General features: G+C 38.6%; 1 long non-coding RNA gene across 1 annotated transcript in view; it reads left to right on the top strand.

Moving 5' to 3' along the window:
- The window catches only part of LOC123363782, a 38,941-nt gene extending 12,077 nt beyond the window's left edge, over positions 1-26,864 (top strand). The window contains exons 3-5 of the long non-coding RNA XR_006576895.1: positions 8,860-9,071; positions 11,611-11,684; positions 26,421-26,864. This is a non-coding gene — a long non-coding RNA (uncharacterized LOC123363782). The remainder of the gene's footprint in view (positions 1-8,859; positions 9,072-11,610; positions 11,685-26,420) is intronic.
- The last annotated feature ends 431 nt before the right edge of the window (positions 26,865-27,295 follow it).

The following is a 27,295-nucleotide window of genomic DNA, read 5'->3' as shown; positions in this document are numbered from 1 at the left end:
ATCCTAATGACATCTTGCGAGTTGGATCAGAACCTAAGACTCCAGGGATGGATTGCAAGTGGGCATGGAAGGCAACAATTCAAAAAAATGACAAACCTGCCCACCCTCCAAAAAAAAGCATGTATGCTTGTTTTTAAAATTATTTTTAATTATCAAAGTCAATTTCAGGACAGGGCAGCACATCACTGTGGGCCTGATCCTGAACCACTGAAGTGAAGGTGACTTTTTCTATTGTCTTCATTGGGCACAAGACTGACCCCTTCTTCTTAGCATATGTTCAGTGTGCCTCAGGTGGCATGTGACTAGGATTCATCACTGAATTTGCTTCGTTGGGTAGATCATTAGCTTCCCCAGCTTGGGCCGGGTACTGATGGGGAGTGTGACGTGAAAACTGATTAAGGCCCCAGTTCAGCAAAGCACTTAAATAGCTGCTTAACTTCAAGCATAAGCTTAAGTCACACTGAAATCATACTTCAAACCTGTGATGTATTGAGGACTCTGTTAGAATTGCAGGCTATCACTATAACAGGCTTGTGTGTGTGTGTGAGAGAGAGAGAGAGAGAGAGAGAGAGACGGTTCCGGGTCTTGCTTGCAGGCTAGAGGCTTCTGCAGGAAAGGGTGAAAGCAGAGTCAGTTTGCAGACAGCCACCTAGAGTATATGAGGTGAGTTGGGGCTCTCTGATATAGGGAGCAGTCTGTTTTGTTTGGCTCTGATTTTGGGTTCTTGTGCATTACCATTCTGAATTCTCAGGAAAAAAAAAGTAGTATTACATTGCAATCTTCTAGCAAAACTATTTGTTTTTATCTACTTCTCTATATGCCATGAAACACAACAATACTTGAAATCAATGAAACTTAATGAAACAGTTAAGTGATTTACATTCTTTGCTGAATTGGGACCTATAGCAGAAATAGGAGCATCTACAATAATACATTAAAAATGATTTAGCCAAGAAAATTTAGTGAAGAAAATGAGTAGTGACATGTATAGAATATTAATGTAAACAGGTGATGGAGTTAAGATTCCTTCAATTCTAATATTTTCAAACATTGTCAGCTATTGACACATAATCTATTTTAACAAGACTCTGATAAATGGCATCATCTTACAGACAGCACATAATGCATTTATTTTGTAGGAGAATCTTGCTTAATAACTGGTGAAACTTCACGTATAAATTCATAGTTGTAGATCAAAGTACAACTTTCCTCATAAAATCTAGCAAAGTGAGTCATAGGTAAGGCTTTTAGTAAAAGTCATGGACAGGTCACGGGCAATAAACAAAAAATTCATGTCCCATGACCTGTCCATGACTTGTACTAAAATACCCCTGACTAAATCTTAGTTGGGGAGCTGCTGCTCTGGGGGTGTGCCTGGGGAGCTGCTAGGGGCTGCTGAGCAGCAGTTGCTCTGGCCCACCCACCACTGCTTCAGCTGCCCCAGGACTGCTGCTCAGGCTGTTCCCAGGGCTGGTCACTGTTCGGGCAGTCCCTGAGGCCTACTGCCTAGGGATGCCCAAGCTGCAGCCGGTGCGGCTGGCTCTGGGGCTTCACCAGCAGCAGCCGGTGCAGCTGGCTACAGAGCCACTCCCGCATTGGCCAGTGTGACTGTCCTCAGGGCTGCCTCAGCAGGTGTCACTGGGGCCAGTTGCTTGGGCAGCCCTGGAGTCAGCCACACCAGCTGCTGCAAAAGTCATGGAGCCCTAGTCATAGGGTATTTCTGGTTCCCAGCTGGAGGAGCCATGCTTACAGTAGCTCTCCTCGAGCCAACATGCTAAAAATAGTAGCCAAAGTAGCATGGGTAGTTGCTCAGGTAGCTGCCCAAGTACATACCCCCAAGGATCAGACAGGTTTGTACTCAAGGTAGCCAGATGCTCCTGCTGCTTGCCTGGGCTCAATGCTACTGTGGCTACATTGTGATTCTTAGTGCGCTAGCTTGGGGAGAGCTAGTGCAAATATGTCTACTTGAGCTGTGAATCACCGCTACCCTGACACCAATAGACTACAAAGAAAAAATAAAGACTTGGGTGATGCTCCTTGTGTGATACATAGTGATGGAAATAAGCAAGAATTGATGAGTCTTAAAATATTAGTGAGAATGCCATATACTGAAATGGGAGTAAAGTTAGCCAGATGTCTAAACAAACAATATTTTATCATGCTTTGAAAAACTAATTTTCTTCAGCATTCAGACATTGTGCTCAACCAAGCAGTAAATGTAGGTGATTTGCAGTTTTTCCACAGGGTAATAATAATTACCCTTTTTGTCTCAGAAGAGTGGTTAAAATGACTTTTTGCATGAGAAATGGGAAGCAGAGTATTGTTTACTAAGTTCTGCAGTAGCCAATTTTGGAGGGCCAATAACTGGTTTAAAATATAAGTTGCTAAGTGCTGTAAATTACAGCTGTTGATTAATTGCAGTTAACACATGCGATTAACTAAAAAAATTAACTCTGATTAAAAAAAATAATCATCATTAATCGCACTGTTAAACAATAGAATACCAATTGAAATGTATTAAATATTTTGGATGTTTTTCTACATTTTCAAATATATTGATTTCTATTACAACACAGACTATAAAGTGTGCAGTGCTCACTCTATATTATTTTTATTACAAATATTTGCACTGAAAAATGATAAACAAAAATAGTATTTTTCAATTCACCTCGTACAAGTACTGTAGTGCAATCTCTTTATCATGAAAATGTAACTTACAAATGTAGATTTTTTTTTGTTAAAACTTTAGAGCCTACAAGTCCATTCAGTCCTACTTCATGTTCAGCCAAACGCTAAGAGAAACAAGTTTGTTTACATTTATGGGAGATAATGCTGCCCACTTCTTACTTAAAATGTCACCTGAAAGTGAGAACAGGCATTCACATGGCACTGTTGTACCTGGTGTTGCAAGATATTTACATGCCAGATGCTTTAAAGATTATATGCCTCTTCATGCTTCGGCCATTGTTTCAGAGGACATGTTTCCATGCTGATGACACTTTTTAAAAAAAAATGTGTTAATTAAATTTGTGACTGAACCCCTTGGGGGAGAATTATATGTCTCCTGTTCTGTTTTACTCACATTCTGCCATATAGTTCATGTTATAGAATTCTCAGATGATAACCCAGCATATGTTTGTTTTAAGAACACTTTCACAGCAGATTTGACAAAACGCAAAGAACATACCAATTTGAGATTTCTAACGATATATACAGCACTCAACCTAAGGTTTAAGAATCTGAAGTACCTTCCAAAATCAGAGAGGGAAGAGGTGTGGAGCATGCTTTCAGAAGTCTTAAAGGAGCAACATTCTGATGCGGAAACTACAGAACCCAAACCACCAAAAAAGAAAATCAAACTTCTCTGGTGGCATCTGACTCGGATGATGAAAATGAACATGTGTCAGTCTGCTCTGCTTTGGATCCTTATCGAGCAGAACCCATCATCAGCATGGGCACATGTCTTCTGGAATGGTGCTTGAAGCATGAAGGGACATATGAATCTTTAGCGCATCTGGCACATAAATATTGTGAGATGCCAGCTACAACAGTGCCATGTGAACGCCTGTTCTCACTTTCAGGTGACACTGTAAACAAGAAGTGGGCAACATTATCTCCTGCAAATTGTAACCAAACTTGTTTGTTTGAGTGATTGGCTGAAGTAGGACTGAGTGGACTTGTAGGTTCTAAAGTTTAACATTGTTTATTTTTGAATGCAGTTATTTTTTGTACATAATTCTACATTTTTAAGTTCAACTGTCATAATAAACAGATTGCACTAGAGTACTTGTATTGGGTGAATTGAAATATACTATTTCTTTTGTTTTTTACAGCGCAAATATTTGTAATAAAAAATAAAGTGAGCACTGTACTCTCTGTATTCTGTGTTGTAATTGAAATCAATATATTTGAAAATGTAGAAAACATCAAAAATATTTAAATACATGGTATTTCTATTATATTATTCTATTATTAACAGTGTGCTTAATCATGCAATTAATCTTTTTAATTGCACAATTAATTGCCATTTATTTTTTTAATCGCTTGACAGTCCTACTGTAAATACCTTTGTAATATTTCCCAAGGTGGCTGCAGAAATGAGTACAAGCCACCTAAATTGACTGACATATTTCTTGCAGTTTAGATGTAGCTGTATGTCAGAGAGATAAGGTGGGTGAGGTAATATCTTTTATTGGACCAACTTCAGAGTTACTTGAAGTCAAACAGTATCTAGTTACAAGTTTTCTTCACTAATTCAATAAGATTGAGGAAGGAGATAGTAAAGCTTCACATCACCTCAAATCACTGATCATTGCCCAATCAGTTCTATTTTAAGTTCCATGACTCATTTATTTTTCTGTGGAGAAAATCACTGGCTATAGATATTACCAAGCCACTTACGACATTTGCAAGAAAAGGGTGGCCTAATTGTAGAAGATAAAGTTCTGTAAAAGTTTAATTTCCCTAATATTGCCCTGTACATCAGGGTAAGATTTTATCACCCAAAACAGATAAAGATAATAAAAGAATAGTAAAAAAGTCTAGAAAGTGAAACATCTTCTATTTTAGATAGACAAGGTAGGTAAGGTAATCTCTTTTACTGGATCAACTTCTGATGGTGGAAGGTTCAAGCTACACAGAACTCTTCTTTAGGTCTGGGGAAGGAAGAAGAGTGTCCATTTTAGATCCCAATTTGATAACCTATCATTAGACATAACATAAAGCCCTTCTGTTACCTTTAGCAATATGCTTGAATGATTTTCACTCTTTTACAAATAGGATTGTCTCCAGTACAATGCATTGCAATGTCTCTAATAATGAGTTAATAATAAATCCACTTAGCCATCTACATAGCATTGCTGGTGTTTGCAAGCCCACTCACAATAGTTAGCTGGTATGAATAGGTGTTTACTGCAGTACATTTCCAGCAGTGTGGCCCTTTGTTCTCTTCATGCTGCTTGCCTGCTCTGTTGTGGCTGCTAAATGCTATTACTGTGGTTGATGCTTATATGTGAAACTATTCTTTGATTAAAAGCAATTATATCTCAATACAATACATTTATTTGTAGTTATTATGCATTTCTGTAAACATTTGATGACTAAAAGTTTGTCTCCACTGGGGTAATGCCAATTAAGCAGGTTCTAAATATAATAGAAATGTCTGAAATATACTAAACTTGTCAATTGCATTTCAGTATGATAAAATATTGTGAATTATATTTTATATTCTATGCCCAATCATTTTATTATGGTCCTGTATATTATCTCCCATAAGGCTCAACTTGTGATTTTTCCATCATTAGTAATTATTATTAGTGTTTGTTAATTAAGGAATTTACAGGAGAGGAGTGTGGTGTATTGAGGACTGTGTTGGAACTACAAACTATTACTTTAAGAGTGGGGGTGTTTCATGGTCCTGCTGGCAGGCTAGGAGGCTCTGTAGGGAAGCATGCAATCAGAATCAGTCTGGAAAGAACCAGTCTAGAGCAAAGTGGGGTGAGTAATGCCTCTCTGCCTTAGGGAGCAGCCTGCCTTTTCTCTTTCTGTTTTTGTTTACTGTGTTTTATTGTTCTGGAGCCTAAAAATAAAAGCAGTGTTACACTCCAACCTTCCAACAAGAGTATTTGTTTTTTAATCTAACTTCTCTGTGTGTATGCTGTGACCATAATAGCTCAAAGTACCTCATGCGACCACCCATACGTGTTCTAGGCACTGAGCCTGTATCCTGCCTCTTGGAGTGCCTCTTTTCCATGGGACAAGCTGCCAGGGCTGGATTAATACATAGGCACTATAGGTCCATGTTCCTGGACTCACATGAACATCTGAGCTTTCATTTAAAAATAGTAAGTTTCTAACTCAGAGTTGCACAGAAATGGGTGGGGAAAAGCTCAAGATGTTCCTTAACAATTCCAAGGAAAATCAGAGGCTTTTTCTCTCCAGCATTTAATCTGGTATCTATCATAAACTCTACTTTTAATGATAAACAAAGAAGCTTCATCTGGGGGAGGCTGTTGCTACTGCAGAAAATTCCCAGCTCTACTGGTGACCTAGTGGTGAAAACCTGTCTCAGCACATAACCAGTCCTCTGAACCAATAAGACCTCTTGTTTCTTATTCAAGGGAGTTTGCTTCCCAAGCACTTACTTCTGTCCATCGAATTCTACCAACAGTGCATACGTTTGTAAAGGCAAGGTTTTCTCATTAGTGTTCAGCTTTTTGCATGCTTTACACATTGGTAACAGCATCGTAAAAATATATTTTACCCATATTGTTCCTCCTAGAAGTTGAGAATCTTCTGAGACTTCATGTTGCTAATTACGAAGGGGATTTCAGTGGGGTTCACTGCTGCTGGAAAGTGAGTTATGCTCTATGCTTCAAGATGATTCTGACAGGGAAATCTTGTTTTGGACGTCTGTGGAAGTGTTAGAACACACTGTTTCTGCTCCCCCAAAGAGCAAAAATAATGAAGGACAAAATGATTTTATAAACGAAGATATTCACATAAATTCAAGATTCCCTGGAGAGCTATTGATTTGCTGACACCTATGCTTCATGGTTTATGAAACATTTGTGAAGACTAAAAAAAACAGTGAAAATTAACAGCATGTGCTGCAGGCAGTGCAAGAGCTGTATCTTTCTATCATTTCTATTTCCCCTCTGATATGCTCCTGTTGTGCAGAAGGCTTTGTAATGAAACAAAGAATCCAAAGTTTGAGTGACATATCTTGTATCATTTTTTTATCTATTATTTTGAGACTCGTTATCTTGAGGGAAAAGCACACATAATGTGTTGCATATAGTAAACATCATCATGTACCTTTTTTAGACTGTTTCAATGACACAGTGTCTATTCCAATGGGTAAAATGGTTTAAATGCAATGTTGAGACTGAGATATCAAAAACTTAACAATGAGGAAATGCAGAGTTAAGAGTGGAAGTTCAACCTTAATTCTGCCCTTCTTGTGGTCATCCTTTAACATATGATTTTGCTTAAAACCACTGGAAATCATAGAGCTGAGTAAACTATTCCTTTTTTTCCTTTGGAATTTGCTTGCTTTTAAGTTCATTTGTAAAACTGGGGCAGTTGTTGGATCAATAGTTGGAAACCTTGGACTCACTGGAACTGGAACAGATCTCTATTCCACTTTATATGCAAAGCTGAAGACCCACAGAAATAGCTGTTTCCATTCCCATGTGCCCTGATTTATCATTATATGAATCATAGAATCATAGAATCTCAGGGTTGGAAGGGACCTCAGGAGGTCATCTAGTCCAACCCCCTGCTCAAAGCAGGACCAAACCCAACTAAATCATCCCAGCCAGGGCTTTGTCAAGCCTGACCTTAAAAACCTCTAAGGAAGGAGATTCCACTACCTCCCTAGGTAACCCATTCCAGTTCTTCACCACCCTACTAGTGAAAAAGTTTTTCCTAATATCCAATATGTATTTTGGGGGGGCTGGGTCAACCTAAATTGAAATATTGTGGTTTGTTGAACCAAATTGAAATATTTCATTTTGGCTTGGTTTAATGTTGTTGATAAATTGTATAGTCAATTGCTTGACCACGCTTTGGTTCATTATGAGATATATTCAAGAGGCCAAATAACCAATGTCAGCCAGATTTACTATTCTAAGCTAATAATAATACAGTACAGGAAACAGGTTCCCTATGATACCAGTTTCCGAGAAGCTGTATTGTCAGCAATGTTACATTCACCTTATGCAGAAGGTGTGCTCCAAAAGTACACATTTCAGCTGGTATTATTTATATGGTTATTTTACAAGTTTCACATCTTTTCATACATTACTCAAATCCAAACTATCAGTTGTTCCCAGTTCCTTAACTTTTTCTATTCCTTCTATCTTTGTTTTGGATACTAGGATTCCAGGTACTGGTCTGTGAAGGTACTTCCCTATCTTATACTAAGACATAGAATGAATGTAACTTGATTTTGACAAGCTTCCTATCTGCTTATGCCAAATGCTTACTTCAGCAAATGCAAATGAGTTATGGGACACTTAGTATAAGTGAACATGATTATTGTATAGGTCATTTTAGGCTACATCACTGTTACAATATTTGTGCTTGATGTTATTTTGTGCTTAATGTAATATATATGTTGCAGATAATACATATTATTAATATATATAAATATTCATGATAGCCAACATATAGTAATCAACAACATTAATCTGTGTTTGAGCTGCTACAGTGCCTCATGGGACTTGCAGTTCAAGTAACTCATGCCTGCTTTCTCCTCTGGGAGCTAGACTCCCTATTGGACCACATGTCCCATAATATACTCATGGTCACATGAGTCCCATGATGCATGCAGCACTTCAACCAGAGGGGAGACTGCTGTGCTTAAAGCTTTGGAAAGTCCTATCTACAATTTGAAAAATTTAATCTGATTAATGTCAAGCTAAGGTTATAGCCACAACGTGGAATCTGGAAAAAATGAGGCATTGTTTTCTGAATAGATTTTTGCTTCTGTGAACAGGCTTTGAGAACACAACATGTCCCATTGGAAGAAACCACAATTTGGTGGTTTGTGTAGTATGATAAATGTGAGGTATACAATACTGAAGAAAATATGTAAGTCTTACTGTCAAGATTCAAAAAATACTGTTCTAACTCATGTTATTGAAAATATTAGACAGTACATGGTATAATGAAGGTGGCTGAAATTCAAGTAACATTATCTTTGAATTCAGGATTCAATTTGGGAGGAATATATATGGTGGATCCCCAAGCATATTTATATATACATTACATACATGTGTATAAGTATGTGTATAAATGTATTTGTGTTTATGTGCTCTGAAAGGCTTCCAGTCCACTTTTTCCCCCTTTTCTCAGGTCTCCACCTACCTTGCTGACATACACACACAGAGAAAGACAGCTAGAAGAAGGCAGGAAAGTGACAGGCAAAAGGGGGGCTTGGATACACTCAGTGAAGCCCCTTCTGCTATGGACAGTCCTGGACCCTCCAGCCTTGTCCCTGAGGGCTCATAACAGGCGCTGCTCCAGCATGGGGAGTTTCTGGGCATCCACAAGGCCAAGGTCCGCAGGTGAGACTTTTCATCTAAAGCAGTTCTCATAGACATTTTTATCATCATCTCTTTCTCGGGGGGTGTATACATCCACAAGCAGGCTCTGGCAGGAAACACGAGTGCCTTCTATTCCCAAACTTAACACTCTTGGGCCCCACTTATCTCTTCACTTCTTTATCCAGTTGGAGTGGCTGCAAGCCAGCCTGTCCAGTCAAAGCCAGTTCACGACTAGCTCCACCTGGACCATGCTGTAGTAACAGGCCAAGGTAACTTGTGGTCAGCCCCAACAGAAAGGGCCAGTAAGATTCAGGGATCTGGGGAACAAAGAGATTAAAAATATAGACAGCAGACAAAAGATGATGAAAAGGAAAACATGAGATAGAAAGAGAGGTGGGCAAAGAAATTAAGAAAAATAATGGGAGACTATGAGGAAGACAAAGAAATGGAAGCAGAAAACAACATTATTAAAATTAGAATCAGAAATGTAGGACTGGAAGGAACCTCGATAGGTCATCTAGTCTAGTCCTCTGCACTGAGGCAAGACTAAGTATTATCTAGATTCTAGACCTAACATATATTCCCTAACCTGTTCTTAAAAACCTCCACTAACAGAGATTCCACAACTTCTCTGGGTAATTTGTTCAGTGCTTAACTACCCTGACAGTTAGGATTTTTTTTTCCAAAAAATCTCCCTTGCTGCAATTTAAGTCAATTATTTCTTTTCCTGTCTAGTGGATGAGAACAATTTATCTCCCTCCTCTTTATAACAACCTTTTATGTACTTGAACACTGTTATCATGTCCCTGCTCAGTCTTCTCTTCTCCAGACTAAACAAACCCAGTTTTATCAATCTTTCCTTTAGGTCATGTTTTCTAGCCCTTTAATAATTTTTGTTGTTCTCCTCTGGAATTCCTTCTATTTGTCCATATCTTTCCCAAAGTGTGGTGCCGAGAACAGGACACAATACTCCAGTTGAGGACTTATCAGTGTGGAGTAGAGTGGAAGAATTACTTCTTATGTCTGCTTACAACACTCCTGGCTAATACATCCCAGAATATTTGTTGGGGGTTTTTTTTGCTATAATATTACATTGTTGACTTATATTTCGTTTGTGATCCATTATAAACCCACTTAATTTTCTGCTGTACTCCTTCCTTGGTAGTCATTTCTCATTATGTATTTATGCAATTGATTATTCCTTCCTAAGTAGAACTTTGCATTCTTATTGAATTTCATCCTGTTTATTTTGACCATTTCTCCATTTTGCCAATATCATTTTGAATTCTAATCCTGTCGTCCAAAGCACTTGTAACACCCCCCCCCCCACACAGGTTGGTATCATCCATAAACTTTATAAGAGTACTCTCTATGCCATTATCCAAATTATTTATCAAATTATTAAATAGGACAAGACCCAGGACAGATCTCTGTGGGACCCCCACTTTATATGCCCTTCCAGCCTAATTGTGAACCACTGAAATTTACTCTGAGTATGGTTTTCTAACCAGTTGGCACCTAACCTTATAGTTGGTTCTTGTAGGCTATATTTCCCTAATTTGTTTATGATAAGATAAATAGTTTGGAGAGGAAAAGCACACAGCATTAAATGGAAAGTGCAAAATAGCATTATAATTAAGGGTCAGATTTAGTGTCACTGAGTTCACGGCAATTTGATTAAAATATTAACAATGCTTTGAGCTAATTTTTAATTGGTATTTTTCTCTGTGCTTCAATTATTTGAGCTGTGAGCATTCAGTAATACACTGGAAAGAATGCTATAAGCTTAGATCCTGCATAAGCTTAAGCACATGCTTAGTTTTACTTATACAAGTAGTACTATTAATGTCCAAATTCAGCAGCTGCATCAATGTTTGCAAGATCAAGGCCTTAGACTTTGTGTGCTTCAGGATTGAGCTCTATAACTTCTTTTGTGTTTGTACAGAACCTTGATCACTGCTGATGCCACCAGAAAGTCACAGAAACAAATAATAACTGTCTTGAGTATTGATAATGTTGCCACATAGTCAAGGATCCCGAGTAGAGGCATAAGACAATACATTTAATTTTTCAATTTTTTTGTTTTATGTTTTTTATATAAAAACCCATCAAAGTAATGGGAGATGCTACATCCTTTATGCAGACCTCTGAACTATGTTGGGAGAAGTGCCTGTAATTAAAAAAAATATGAAGAACTATTGGAAAAATAAAATAATTATACACAAAAATAATAAATCAAATGGCCTTGATTACACAGGTCCCTGGTGCCTTTTTCACATGCTTCAGTCTCTGCATTATTCATCAAGAAGCCAATGATCTTAGGGGACTGCTTACATAATAGCTCTTTTAATTATTACTTTATTAGTTTAACTAAACATTGATGTTTCTGTATGTCCAAGGCTGTACTTCAGTGGTTAATTGATTAGTCTACACAAATGTGGGAATCTTGACCTATTTTATAACATTTCATTAGGCAGTGAGGGTTGGAAAAAGATGCTAAATTAGAATTATTTTAAAAATAAAAATTAAAAATATTTTTTTTCTATTTGGTACAATTTAGGACCTATTCCTGCTCCCAGTGGAATGAATGGCAAAACTCCCACTAATTTCAGTGGTACAATATGAGAGCCAATGGTAAGGGAGTTATATGACATCTGATTGTATCTCATAGTGCTGAAAGAATAATTAAAAATATAAATATCTCACACTTGCAGCTTCCTCAGATATGTGAATTAGTATATCTCTTGCTCCCCTAGAAGTCCTCTGTTCCCAGGTTGTTGGCTCAATCTACATTCCTAAAGACTGCAGAAAATGTTCTCTCTCCCTTTTTCAAACCATTCACTCTCTCAAATTTCTTAAATCCCTTCAGAAATGGAAAGGGGCAAATTATCTTCTCACTTAACAGGGGCTGCATTGGTGGAAGTGAGAGAAGATTCCTTCTGTTGCTTATGAACTTAGGAACTATTATAAGCCTCAGAAAAATGTTTTAATTATACCAATTATGGTCTCACCCACACCTAGGAGAATAGGAGAGCAGATAGCCACGTATGAAACAGAGCTGAGGTAAAAAAATGGGTGTTTGGAAATACTGAAAATGACATGCTCAGAGACAAAACTGTGTTCAGTGTCACTGATAAAGGGGTAAAGGAAAGGTTGTGGTGGGAGCCTGATTAGGGTTTGTAAAAAACAATAGACATTTGCAGAACCTCACAAGCCAGAAAGATACAAATAGAGATCACATTTGGGCCACATACTGACAAGTTCATACAGGCTCTTATATAAATTTTTTTTCAAAGCAGTATGGGCAGGGACCAGCCACCTGAGCGTCAGAGCAAAGCCTACATACCAACAGTTCACACAGAGAAACTGCATATGCTGTGGTAAAACACACCCACCCAGAGTCTGCCCAAACTTTGGAGTATCATATCACAAATATGGAAAATTATATCACTACTCTTCTATGTGCAGAGCAACAAACTTACCCACAACAGAAAGCCAGAAATCTCTGGCTGAACAAGAATGTGAGCAATCTCTTCTTGTAAATACAATCCCACAAGGTAATAGAAATGGAATTGTTCATTCTGCAAACTTTCATATTCCACACTGTATATAAGAAGCGTATATAAGGAACTTATATATAAAGTTCAAGCTTGACTAAGCTAATGTTATACCAATACACCTGCTGAAAAATATACCAGGTCCCATCCAGATAAAGCAGTCTGATGATGCACGTATGGCATATGGCAGTTCCAGAATAGACTCTGAAGGAGAAGTCACCCTAACAGCAGCAATGACCAAGGACAAGATCAATCTTCAGTTCTGTGTCACTAAGGCATCTACAAGACCACTGTTAAGCAGAGAAGCTTGCACACAGCTACACTGAATATGCAGAATAGGGATGCTGCACACCCAGCATTAAAGAAGAATTGATTGCACAATACCCAGAAGTCTTCAGGGGACTAGGAAAGTTCTGTGGAAAGCACCACATGTATACAGACCAAGCAATCTGCAGTGACAGACAGACTCAGAGATTCACTCAGAACGTGATCAGATACTGAAGAAAGGTATCCCAAGGGCTCAAGGAGAGAATATCAAGTTCAACCCAGATACAATCCCATTCATGGTAACAGAAATCAAGTACATAGCACACATTCTCCCATCACAAGGAATTAAGCCAGATGACAGTAAGGTTGAAGCCATAGCTAACATGAAACTCCCACAGGACAAAAAAGTATAACAGAGGATCCTGGGAATGATTAGATTGCTTGAATGGCATGGCCCAGGTGATGGATCTTTGATTGCTCCACAGAGACAATTGCTATGTGAGAACATAACTTGGCAACGGTCAAAGGAACATGACAAGGCACTGCAACAAATAAAGACAGTGCTCTGGAATGCACCAGTACTCAGATTCTATGATCCCAACAAGCTAGTAATTATTCATATCCATCATGGACACTAGCAGAGGCAGAGCAAAATTGTGTTCTAATTGACTATTGTGCTTGCAACAAAGAAATTTCATCATTATGACCACCCTGCACCTTTAAGTGAGGGGAGGGGGTACTTGGCTGGCTGGCCAAATGAAGAGAACAGTGCTTTATGGCTGGTGGGGCAGGAGAAAGATGAAAACTGCTGCAAAAAGGGTCAGCATGGTTGCTCACTCATCCCCTGGGAATGTAGGGCTTAAAAGGGGCAATTCTGTGCAGGTTGAGATACAGTCTCATCATAAACCACTGGAGGCAGTATCCTTAAAGCCTTTCGGAAAAGCACCTGCAAGGCTACAGCACATAAGAACATAAGAACATAAGAAAGGCCGTACCGGGTCAGACCAAAGGTCCATCTAGCCCAGTATCTGTCTACCGACAGTGGCCAATGCCAGGTGCCCCTGAGGGAGTGAACCCAACAGGCAATGATCAAGTGATCTCTCTCCTGCCATCCATCTCCATCCTCTGACGAACAGAGGCTAGGGACACCATTCTTACCCATCCTGGCTAATAGCCATTTATGGACTTAGCCACCATGAATTTATCCAGTCCCCTTTTAAACATTGTTATAGTCCTAGCCTTCACAACCTCCTCAGGTAAGGAGTTCCACAAGTTGACTGTGCGCTGCGTGAAGAAGAACTTCCTTTTATTTGTTTTAAACCTCCTGCCTATTAATTTCATTTGGTGACCCCTAGTTCTTGTATTATGGGAATAAGTAAATAACTTTTCCTTATCCACTTTCTCAACATCACTCATGATTTTATATACCTCTATCATGTCCCCCCTTAGTCTTCTCTTTTCCAAACTGAAGAGTCCTAGCCTCTTTAATCTTTCCTCATATGGGACCCTCTCTAAACCCCTAATCATTTTAGTTGCTCTTTTCTGAACCTTTTCTAGTGCTAGAATATCTTTTTTGAGGTGAGGAGACCACATCTGTACACAGTATTCGAGATGTGGGCATACCATGGATTTATATAAGGGCAATAAGATATTCTCAGTCTTATTCTCTATCCCCTTTTTAATGATTCCTAACATCCTGTTTGCTTTTTTGACCGCCTCTGCACACTGCGTGGACATCTTCAGAGAACTATCCACGATAACTCCAAGATCTTTTTCCTGACTCGTTGTAGCTAAATTAGCCCCCATCATGTTGTATGTATAGTTGGGGTTATTTTTTCCAATGTGCATTACTTTACATTTATCCACATTAAATTTCATTTGCCATTTTGTTGCCCAATCACTTAGTTTTGTGAGATCTTTTTGAAGTTCTTCACAATCTGCTTTGGTCTTAACTATCTTGAGTAGTTTAGTATCATCTGCAAACTTTGCCACCTCACTGTTTACCCCTTTCTCCAGATCATTTATGAATAAATTGAATAGGATTGGTCCGAGGACTGACCCTTGGGGAACACCACTAGTTACCCCTCTCCATTCTGAGAATTTACCATTAATTCCTACCCTTTGTTCCCTGTTCTTTAACCAGTTCTCAATCCATGAAAGGACCTTTCCTTTTATCCCATGACAGCTTAATTTACGTAAGAGCCTTTGGTGAGGGACCTTGTCAAAGGCTTTCTGGAAATCTAAGTACACTATGTCCACCGGATCCCCCTTGTCCACATGTTTGTTGACCCCTTCAAAGAACTCTAATAGATTAGTAAGACACGATTTCCCTTTACAGAAACCATGTTGACTATTGCTCAAGAGTTTATGTTTTTCTATGTGTCTGACAATTTTATTCTTTACTATTGTTTCAACTAATTTGCCCGGTACCGACGTTAGACTTACCGGTCTGTAATTGCCAGGATCACCCCTAGAGCCCTTTTTAAATATTGGCGTTACATAAGCTAACTTCCAGTCATTGGGTACCGAAGCCGATTTAAAGGACAGGTTACAAACCTTAGTTAATAGTTCCGCAACTTCACATTTGAGTTCTTTCAGAACTCTTGGGTGAATGCCATCTGGTCCCGGTGACTTGTTAATGTTGAGTTTATCAATTAATTCCAAAACCTCCTCTAGTGATACTTCAATCTGTGACAGTTCCTCAGATTTGTCACCTACAAAAGCCAGCTCAGGTTTGGGAATCGCCCTAACATCCTCAGCCGTGAAGACTGAAGCAAAGAATCCATTTAGTTTCTCCGCAATGACTTTATCATCTTTAAGCGCTCCTTTTGAATTTTGATCATCAAGGGGCCCCACTGGTTGTTTAGCAGGATTCCTGCTTCTGATGTACTTAAAAAACATTTTGTTATTACCTTTGTTATTACCATGCTACTTTAGTTACTGAAATATGATTGTGTCACATATACGCCTGGTCACATATACCCCTGGTAAAGAAATGTTAATTGCTGATACGTTATTGAAAGATGCAGTGGAACATACTACAGACCCAGAGGATGTAATCACTGATGAAAATTTTGGTTTGTGTATGTAGCTGAGGTTGTCTTCACATTCAGCACAGATTTGTTAAACAAACTGAAGGAGGATACATAGAAAGATCTTGTAATGCAAACTTTAAACATTATCGTATATGAGGGCTGGCCATGTAGAAGAAGACAAGCGAATCCCAGGCTTCAGCCATGTTGAGCAATGAAGAACACTATTTCATTAGAACACAAGTTTGGCAACTGGCAAGGGTGGTGACTACACATCGGGAGCCACAGTCATATCACACTGAGACACCCTGAAAGATAAAGGTACGGACATAATAAAAGGCACCTAAGACCTGACCATACAATGCCAACAATAGATACACTGCAGGCATCTAAAACAGAAGAATCACTTGAGCAGCAAGTGGTACCTGTACCAGAAAACCAGTAGTCAGAACTGACACCAAAAGCTTCGGAGACACAGGTTGTATCGGAAGCAGACATCAGGTGCACATGCCAATAAGATGCAGTGTTGTATACAACTTTTACACAGGAACTACATACAGAAGCATGGTACAGACTGAGCTCCAACGAGTTCAGCGTTAACAACTTCTGACTCACACAGATGAGGATTAAACTGCAAGCGGAAAGCAGTGTAGTAATAGTTTTCTCGTGCCTCATGATGAGGACATTGCTTGTTTGATTATTGAGAGGGATTTTGAGAACAAAGAAAGGGAGGTATAGTGAACTGTGGTACTGTCTCCTTGAAATTAATCATGCATAATCACCAGAGGGACTCCCATTGTGAGGGTTCTCTCACGTGATGCATGCACAGTCAGGGTCTGCATGCTCAGAGACATCTCATTATGTATCTAATAAAGAGAGTTGTGGATTAAACTTTATATCCCTGCACTCACTCTGAGTTCCAGAAGTACAGAGACTGCAGCACACGCAGAAGGAAGAATCCACAAAAGAATCTCATGGCTAGCTGGAAGTAACAGCTCTTACCAACTAGTCCCCAGGAAGATACTGAACAACCAAGGTACCTAATGCACCTGGAAGCCCTAAGAAGTTAAGGGAGAGAGTCAGGAAGAATGAAGCAGTCTGTCCATTGCTTATTATGGTGATAGGTGTGGTATAAAAGCAGATATATAATACAGATAGATTAGAAGACATCTAAGGTAAAGTCAGGGAGGCGCCTAGGGCCATGCATGGTTGAGTCAGCTGGTTGAGAGTGCTTAGGAAAGTCAGATGATGTGGTAGACTAGAGCTGTGCAAACTCAGTGATTGACCTTGTGTAACCTAATTTTGAATACTAATTTTGGACGTAAATAATGTAAGTTTGAAAGTTTGTTTTGTGAAAATCTATATTCTGCTTTACGAAGCTGCACAGGGAAAAATCCAGGGGAAAAATATGGTGAGAAACAGAGAGTGCGGAAATCAATATATGGAGTTCTGTTCTTGGAAAAAATAGAGTCATTGTATTAAGCATATGCAAGCCACACACTTTTTTTTATCCTAGCTATGTGGTGGTGTTATATCCCTAAACACATAGCTACAAACATTTTATTAAAAAAAAAAACATAACAAAACCTGGTTATAACTTCTGTAGTCTCCCCCTCTTTAGCCTTGATGCCAGCTATCGTGTCCTGCTTAAGTCTATTAAAAACACTGGTGCCAAGAGCATTTTCCGAACTTCTCACTCTTACCAGATCACTCCCCTCTTCTTTGTGTTCCTTCACTGCCTCTCTGTCCTCTACTACACCAAACACTCCTGGTCTTTGCCTTTAAGGCCCTTCACCATGGAGCGTCACTCAATCTATCAGAGCTGTTAGTTCTTATAAAGCAAGAATTCTATCAAACTGTAATAGGATGCTATAGAAGAAAGTCTATGAGATTTAACAGAACACATTACATTTTCTGTCGGTGCTTTGAATCATTCTATAGCATTGTATAACAGGGATTTTTTAAAATTAAATTCTATGAGAATTTGAACAAAAATCAACAGAAAATGTTGTTTTAATTCAATTCTACAGGAGTGCTTTTGAACATGGCCTCTGGGTCTTATGCGAGGGCCTGAAGATCCATATTTGGGAACATTGTATAGAGATAATAGGATCACATTGCCTCTTCTCTAGTGAGCAACGAGTCTCATATACTGAAGGTTAAAATATAAATCACACCTATAAGCAAATAGCTGAAGAAATGTCTATATTTAATTTAGAGTGTCAGGTCCTGTAATGGCTCCTTCATTTCTACACTGCCTCATCAGCTCCCAGTAAGGCCCTAGTCCTGCAAATATTTACATATCTGTGTGACTTGAAACATGTGGGTTGTCCCATTTACATCAATAGGACTGATCTACTGCATGAACTTAAGCACATGGTTAAGCATTTGCAGGACTGGGGCCTTAACAAATAACAACAAGAAGCAGCAGCAACTATATGGAACGAAACTGAATTTGAAACCTTAGATTACAATTGTAATTGATTGGACTGCACAATAGCCCTCTGTAGCCACTGCAAGCAAAATACACTACACGTGCTTTGTTTTAAATCTCATTAGACTGACAGTCATGCCATACTGGTGACTAAAGGAAGCTAAATGCAGTTATAATGAGACCTGATAATTCTCACTTCCAAAGATGTTTTATTAAATTCTGAAACAGCTTGCATTAAACTAAACAATGAGGGACTTAATTACTTCAAAGCCTGTTGATTCATTACAAGACAATAGCTTTTTAATACCATATTCAGCAGCTGACTCATCTAAGGGCTCAGCTGGTGCTTTACATAACACACGATGCTGTGATTGAGACACACTACATAAATCATGTACCACGGAATCTATAAAAATGCATTTGTTATTGTAAATAGATAGCACTAACTTACATGAAGAAAATCAAAATCAAACCCAATATCAGTTTCCTATTCACACGTAACAAAACACTGCATACAAAATTATTTGGTCTTTTATTGCTTATTAATTTCCTTGCTACTTTTTATATCAGTGTCTCTCTCCCATCTCCAGCATCCCTGATAAACAAACAGCTGTGCAGGTTGGGAGTTTTCACTTAAGAAATAAGAACTAAGCTTTTAATGTTTCAGTCTGTGCCATACTAATTAGTCCTAGAAGCAAAGAAAATAAAGTTATTCTCCTTATCCATCATTATGCAACCTCATCCATGTTAAAATCACAGTATATTACACTCAAGGAACATTTTGCTGTAGCAAAAAGTAACAAAAGCAATAAAGTTCAATGACTCGTCTTTCCTGCTATGCCCTGGCATATCAGCACACCTGGCAGTATTCCATGCATACTGTTATTTAACATTTGTATAGAGGTGTGCCTGGTTCTTTACTAGAAAACAAAAATCCCTTACAAATGTGTATGAAAGTCTGAGAATGGAAGTTATTTCTGTTTCATTTTCATTTCTTAGGTTATGTGGTTCAGCTGACTCCTATACAAAACTCTTTGGCATTTCCTATCTATATTTCAACATGAGACTGGAAGGATGGTCTTGTCCTTAGGGCTGTGGCCCAGACTAAATTAGGTCTGGCTTTAGTCCTTGGCTGTGCCACAAATTTCCTTTGTGAATTTAAGCAAATCTCTTAATTTCTTTGTGCCTCAGTTCCCCATCAGTTAAACATGCATAACAACATTAACTCTTCATATCTTCTTAGATAATAAGCACTTTTGAAATGGGACTGTCTTTTAATATGCCTAGCACAATAGGACCCTGATCTTGGTTGGAGTTTCCAAGAGCTAAAGTAATACAAATAAGTGATAACACAATTAGAACACACAATATTCTAGAACAGCCTGGTTCAAGTAATACTGCCAATGTATTTACAATTATCTATATTAAATTAAATTCTACCCTTGCTAGCAGACCTTAGAAGCTATACATTCTGTCTGCTTGATTCTGGGAAATGCAGACTGAGAATGAGGGAGGAGATACAGTGTGCAATTAAGTTCGAGTGTGCAATTAAGTTCTCCTTTTTTTCTTTAAAGCGACAAATACATTTTCTGTGCCAATAGGTTTCAGAGTAGCAGCCGTGTTAGTCTGTATCAGCAAAAAGAACAGGAGTACTTGTGGCACCTTAGAGACTAACACATTTATTTGAGCATAAGCTTTCGTGGGCTAAAACCCACTTCATCGGATGCATGCCACCATGTGCCAGCAATGCCCCTCTGACATGCACATTGGCCAAACTGGACAGTCTCTACGCAAAAGAATAAATGGACACAAATCTGAAGTCAAGAATTATAACATTCAAAAAATAATCAGAGAACACATCAACCTCGCTGGTCACTCAATTACAAATCTCAAAGTCACAATACTCCAACAAAAAATCTTCAAAAACAGACTCCAATGAGAAACTGCAGAATTGGAATTAATTTGCAAACTAGACACCATTAAATTAGGCTTGAATAAAGACTCGGAGTGGATGGGTCATTACACAAAGTAAAACTGTTTTCCCCATGCTAATTTCCCCCCCTACTGTTACTCACACCTTCTTGTCAATGGTTAGAAATGGGCCATCCTAATTATCACTACAAAAGTATTTTTTTTCTTCTGCTGCTAATAGCTCACCTAATAGTTTACCGTCGTTACAGTTGGTATGGCAACCCATTTTTTCATGTTCTCTCTGTATATATATTTTCCTATTGTATCTTTCACTGCATGCATCCGATGAAGTGGGTTTTAGCCCATGAAAGCTTATGCTCAAATAAATTTGTTAGTCTCTAAGGTGCCACAAGTACTCCTCATTCTTTTTTCTTAAGACCAAAATGGCTTCTTAAAAGACTCTGGGAAGTGCACAGGTGGTGAAATCATATATTTATAATGTATAAAGTTGTCAGAATTCCCTTTTAAGCTCCACTATTTCAGGAGCTAATCAAATGGTATCAAAATGAATTCCAAGACTAAAGATGTGACAAATCCACCTATGTGTGGTTCTCAAGTGGGACTATTGTTGGATACTAAATACCACACCTAAAATATCAATGGATATAAAATTTAAATTCCAGGCAAGGTTCTGTTAGCCCTAATCACCTTGAGTAGTAGCTTACTCCACAAGGAATCACATTGATTCTAGTAAGACCACCTACTTTGTAACCAACTATTCAATGTGAGTTGGGGTAGCAGAATCAAGCCCTCAAAAATTGAAACAAAAAATATCAAAGTTATTCCATTGTCCCTGTGAAATGCCAAATCAGTCAAACTACTCTTCTGAGTGCTTCAGATACAGTGGGTAATTTTTATAAGTGCCTAAGTGCCTTAGGTACTTAGTAGCCAAAGTCATTAAAAGTCAATGAGATCCTAAATACCTCTGTCACTTTTGAAAATGCCATTAGGCTCCAGTCATGTAGGTGCTTTTTGAAATTGTACCATGAATCAATAAAACTACTTTTATTGGTAGTGGTTTAGAGGCTAAAACTAAGCCATACTGTATATACAAACTAAATTCTCTGCATCAGTTCATATAAGGCAATGTACATTATGAGACAGATTATATCAGTACAGTGTGTGACAGACCATGCCACCACTAAAATGAGAAAACCCAAGATGCAGAGCTATTAAAGGTTTAATACCTAAAGGTATTTTACTTATATTCCGACTGTTAAGGTTCAATTCTTTTATTGATAAGATGTCAGATAACCTAGGGTGAATCCATTTATTAATCAAAGATAAATCAGGGAGGCTCACAGATTACTAGTCTCTGGGGATCAGCTTTGCAGCAATCATGTCTTACATCTCAAGTCTGTGTCTGTCCCCAAAGTGATGACAAAAATGGGCTGTTTTTATACCCTGCTTCTTTACAATGGACAGCAGAGTCCCCAAAATACCACTGTACTACCACCGATCTTACAGACCTTGACTTATCTAGCTTTGTGTTTTGTAACAGTCCCAGCACAAATAATTATCTATACTTGGTAGGCTGTGCATATTTTGTAAGCCTCAACAGCATATATCTTATTTTCTGTCAGATTTTACATATACAATGAACAGAGCTCAATGTACAAAAACAGACTGCAAGAGTTTAGCTACCAGTAGATTTCTACAACATAATTCGTAGTTCCACAGCTCAGCAGAAATACATGATATACCTGTCTTGATTACTATTAGTTTCTTTCTCATTTTAATTACACAAAACACCAGCCAGAAAACAATTTACATATTTTTGTTAATATCTCTGTTTGTGAAAGCTAGTTAATATCTCTGTTTGTGAGAGTTAGTCTCATGGTCATTATTACAATTCTGTTCCTTGTATTGTGAAACTACCACTGCAGCATCAGCACTATATTTTCTCGGGCAGTAGTATTTCACTTAACCTTTGTCTAGCCATCGAGCATTATGGGATTCTGATACAGTTTGGTTAAAAAAAACGCTTAATTGAAATTATATTTAAATCTCCACTGGCAAAGATAGAGAAGGAGAACCCAAGCACAGGGTGCACAAATCCAAACACATGACCTAAAAGGTGGTACCACCGCAAGTATTGCTAGTTTCTCCTGGTTTCAGAGAAAACTCTAAGGCAAAAAGATACTTTCCTAAGGTAAGAGTGACAAGGTCTCTCTCTGTTTTCTTTTTTCTAAATCAAATATGGGCAGTTGGAAGGAGGAAGGCTTCCTTTTTCCTCCTTCTAACTGCCCTGATGTAAAAAGCTCAGTGGCTGATACCAAAAAGGAAGTGGAACTAAGAAACTATAAAGCTTGCCTCCAGTGCCTGAAGATCAGTCCAAGTCATAACTAAGTACAGGTAAGACCTTAGTTTAGGGCTTAGTCAGATGCTCTTTTACATTTAAAACTGAGCCGTATGAAGGAGACTATTCTAACTGAATTTTGTTACTAGAAATTGTAAGTCAAATTAATGCACTTTTTGTATGGCTCTTTGATACCTACAATGAACTCCTGAGTTCTTTCTGCCTTTCTGCTCTTCTCTGATTTGACATGTCATCTATAACTTGCCTCTCCCATATTATAATTTTAGTGTAATAAAATTATGTTAGAATATTCCTTTACATTTAATGGAACAAGATTTGGAAACCAGACATCAGAAAACAAATGCTTAGGTTTTTATTTAAAAAACAAACTAAAATAAAAAAATGTTTTCTTACACTTAAAAGTGGAAAAAATATTGGCAAATTATATCTTTGGAACATTGTCTGGGGGCAGTCTGCTTCTATGATTAGAGTAGATGCAAAAAAGAATTAGAAGTGAGATATGCGTTTCTGTTTCCACCAGTCTGTAGGATCTGCTGTTCATGGCATCAGATTCAGACTGATATAAAGTTACCTCTTCACTGCATTTTAATTATCAGGTGACTGAGAATCAGACAATAACTTCCCCAAGCAGCTCTTGATTTTGGTTTTTTTTACAGGTTGGAGGATAACTGTTTCTTACTTGCAACTTTTCTTTTGGTCTGTTCAGTTATGGCTTTTCTATACATGTTTTATCCTGTCAGTTCACTGTGTATTTGTTGTGACAGTACCGAAAGCACAAAACCCAGGGACGGTGCAACCATTTAGGTGACTTAGGCGGTCGCCTAGGGCGCTAGGATTTGGGGGGTGCCATTTCTTCGGCAGCGACCGCGGCGGCCGGATCTTCGGCCGCCCTGGTCGCCGCCGGCATTTAGGCAGAGGGAGCTGGGGCAGGGGAGTGCAGGGAGGGCTGCCTGCAGCAAAAAGGGGGGGGCACACAGGGGAACTCCCTGCCCCAGCTCACCCCTGCCCCGCCTCCTCCTCAAGCACACCGTGGCCGCTTCACTTCTCCCGCCTCCCAGGCTTGCGGCACCTAAGTGGAGAGGGGGAGCTGCCGCAAGGGGGGGTGTGTGCCTCAGGGCGGGGATGTGAGGGGAAGGGGAGGGTGCAAGGTGGAAGTTTCGCCAAGGGCACGAAACATCCTTGCACCAGCCCTGACAAAACCTAAAGCAAAATCCAACATAAAGTCAACTCTATATCCTTGGAATTCAGACTGACATACAGTATCCCTAGAATGGTAATTGGACGTTGGGTATTTTGGTAACTGAAGTAAAAACAACCAAATTATCTCACTAGTTGCTATTTAAGCTCAGTAAATATTTTTTTTGAGGAAAATGTCAAAAGGAGTTTTACTACAGCATATGAATTTAGACATGCTTGGCAGCCAAGTTTTGAGGAAGCAAACCCCTCCCACTTGGATTCAAAACAGAAGGGGAACATACAGGCCTAGGTGACATATTGTGATGGAAAAAATAAACTTGGACAATGTAAACATTGTGTATAGTAGCATCTTGTATGATTTCCTGGACTTTTAATGCATTACTTCTTGTATATATGAATTAAGAGGTTTGTACATGTTTCCATCTGTTTCTCCCTTTTTTGCAAATATGCTACACAATAGCTGTACATTCTGTAAAGTTGAAAAACAAAACAAAAAAGTAAGAATGCAAAGGAGAGCCTGGAAACAGTGCTTCAAAGGCTTCCTTTCAGAGCCAAATGAGATGGAGATGTTTGGTCAAATAAGAAGAAATATTAGCAAATATAAAAGACTTAGAAATAGAAATAATTAGTCTGCAGACCTTACACTCCATTACAAGAAATACAAAAAATTATCTTCCCAGATAACTGCGAAGGGGCAATTAAACAGAATACTATGCAAAAGAACAGAATTTCTGATTAAGTTGGCTTGGAGCAGACTGTTTAGCAAGGCTAATAATTCTGATACAGTTGTAGTATTTGCCTTGCTATTCTGGACTCAGTAAACCATAATTAAGTAGGATAGCCAAAAAACAAGACAGAACTAACACATTAAAGGAAAACAAAATATCACAAGAATAGTTTGAGCCTTACACTGCCTTACTCAAGTTAGTGACGGAGAAGCTAAAATGTGTGCATCACTGGAAGACGTACATTTATGTAAATTAATTGGAAGGCAGGTGGAAAAACTAGAGTTTCTACTAATAATCACTAAAACCCAATACAATAGCAAAGCTTATAACTGGTTGTGCTTTCTCTACTTCAGATAGAATTGGAATTTTGCAAAGCACTTTCAAAAGAGAGGCTCACATATAGGCTGACCTACATGTGTTTCAGGTCTGGAACACTACTAAACATCAGGGGTGAAATCCTAGCTTCACTGAAGTCCATGGGAATTTTGATATTGATTTCACCCCATGTTCTTGCCCTCACTATACAGAACAGTAACAGAACATTCTCCAATCAGGCCAGTATTATTAAAGAAAGATGATAAAATTATGACAGGAATATTTTCCATAGTAGAGCTATTAGAAGCATAAGTAGGACACATTGCACGTGTTGACCACGTGGAATTCCTAGTCAGATCCAAATTTAAGCAAGATGCTGACCAAAATACTTGTGGTGTGTTTTGGCCGATCAACACTTGTGAAAAACAGTTGACTCCCCCAACTGGAGTATGTGATGGGAGGCATTCTGGTTTATTAATATATATCAGTTTTTTAATTTATATGAATTTCCTCATCTATGAAATGGGGATAATGATACTGACTTCCTTTGTACAGTGCTTTGAGACCTAAAGATGAAAAGTGCTGTATAAGAGCCAGGATTATCATGTATCAGAGGGGTAGCCGTGTTAGTCTGGATCTGTAAAAGCAACAAAGAGTCTTGTGGCACTTTATAGACTAACAGATGTTTTGGAGCATGAGCTTTTGTGGGTGAATACCCACTTTGTCAGAAGCAACGAAGTGGGTATTCATATTATTTATTTGTAGTTCTGACAATGTGCTCAGCACTGGACAGGACACCATTATAAAAACAGATCCTGATTTTCAATTCTACTAAAGCCCTTTTACACCACTCTGGCAGCAAAAAGGGCTCTTAAAGTTAGTGAAAGAGTAATTCATACCCACTTGAAAGACTCTTCACACTGCCAGAGTGTTGTAAAGGGGCCACACTTTTAGTGGGGCCTACAGTCTCTGCCTCAAGGAACTTGCACTCTAAGAGGTAAATGCAGATATTATGTTTTCCCCTAGTGGTAAGATTTCTGTATTCTTTCCTGTTTGTGACATTACTCATATTATTAAGTTGTGGCGCTAAGAATAATGTCATAAGTATATTATTTGTACCTTTATTTGCTATTATAGTTCTGCAGTTTTATTTCACCTTGTTTTTGTGTTTGTAAAATAAATGCTGATATTTCAATGGACAGGGAAAGTGGGATTTTCAAAAGTGCTCAGCGCTGGCCTAATCCCCCAACTGAAGGTTAATGCCAGAGGGAGCAGAGTTTGGCCAATGCTGAGTGCTTTTGAAAAATCAAACACAAAGTGACTGGGGACTGTGTGGTGCTGTATGATTGAATATAGCCATCTATACCAGTGATATTGCCACTGTTACACAATTGCAAGAAGTCTTGTACAAAGTATATCATGTAAGGTGTCAGTGGAAAAGTTATGCTTTGCTAAATATGATTATCCTGTTTAAATCCATGTATCATCACTGTATCTGAAATTATGAATACTGGCTGTGTAACTATATCTTAAATGTGTTTGTTCTTAGGTGACATCCACCAGATAAGATTTACCTAAGAGTCAGACAGCTACCCGTTGATGGCTTGTTAAGGTCAATTAATTCTAACAACGGGTCATAGAAGAAGCTCCTCTTGCCTGGTGAATATTCCTGTGGACGCTCCAGCCAGAATATGGATAATGGCTGCCCCTGTATGTCAGTAAGCCATGTGACTTGTTGATGTGATCCTGGACTCCATCTTGTGCTAGTAGTTTTCCACAAACTGTACTGTGAACTTTGTTCTGGGACAGTAAAATTCCAAGCACATGGCAGAAGGTATAACAGACCCTTGAATCATCTCCATGTTGCCTCTTTCCTGCTCTGATTCTGTGGACTATGGACTTAAAACTAAAAGGAGCATATTGAACTACAGACTGAGGACTTTCCAACCTTTTGGAGACTTTACAATCCAGCAGTCTATAACATCACTGCCACAAACCTGAGATAAGAACTTTGCAATGATTTTATGTATATGATCTATTAGCCATTTTAACTCTTTTTTTCTTTTCTCTTATAAATAAACCTTTAGATTTTAGTTGCTAAAAGATTGGCAACAGCGTGATTATTGGGTAAGATCTGAGTAATATATTGACCTGGCTGTATGGCTGGTCTCTTGAGATCAGAAGAACCCTTTGTTTGATGAAAGTGGTTTTCAATAGCCATTCATCATAAAGTCTAGTGTGTCTGGGTGGTGAAACAAAGTCTGGAATGCCTAAAGACACTTCATTTTTGACTTCTTGTTAACCAGTAGGGTGAGACAGGCATTTACTTTTGTTACTGGCTTGGTATATTTAATGATAGAATAACCACCAGTGTGGGGTGAGTCTACCTTATTTCTCAGCAGTTTGTCCTTTATCTGGTATGCT

This window comes from Mauremys mutica, chromosome 1, assembly GCF_020497125.1.
Source record: "Mauremys mutica isolate MM-2020 ecotype Southern chromosome 1, ASM2049712v1, whole genome shotgun sequence".
NCBI lineage: Eukaryota > Metazoa > Chordata > Testudines > Geoemydidae > Mauremys > Mauremys mutica.
Note: the sequence above shows the minus strand (reverse complement) of the source record. Positions and strands in the feature narration are given on the sequence as shown.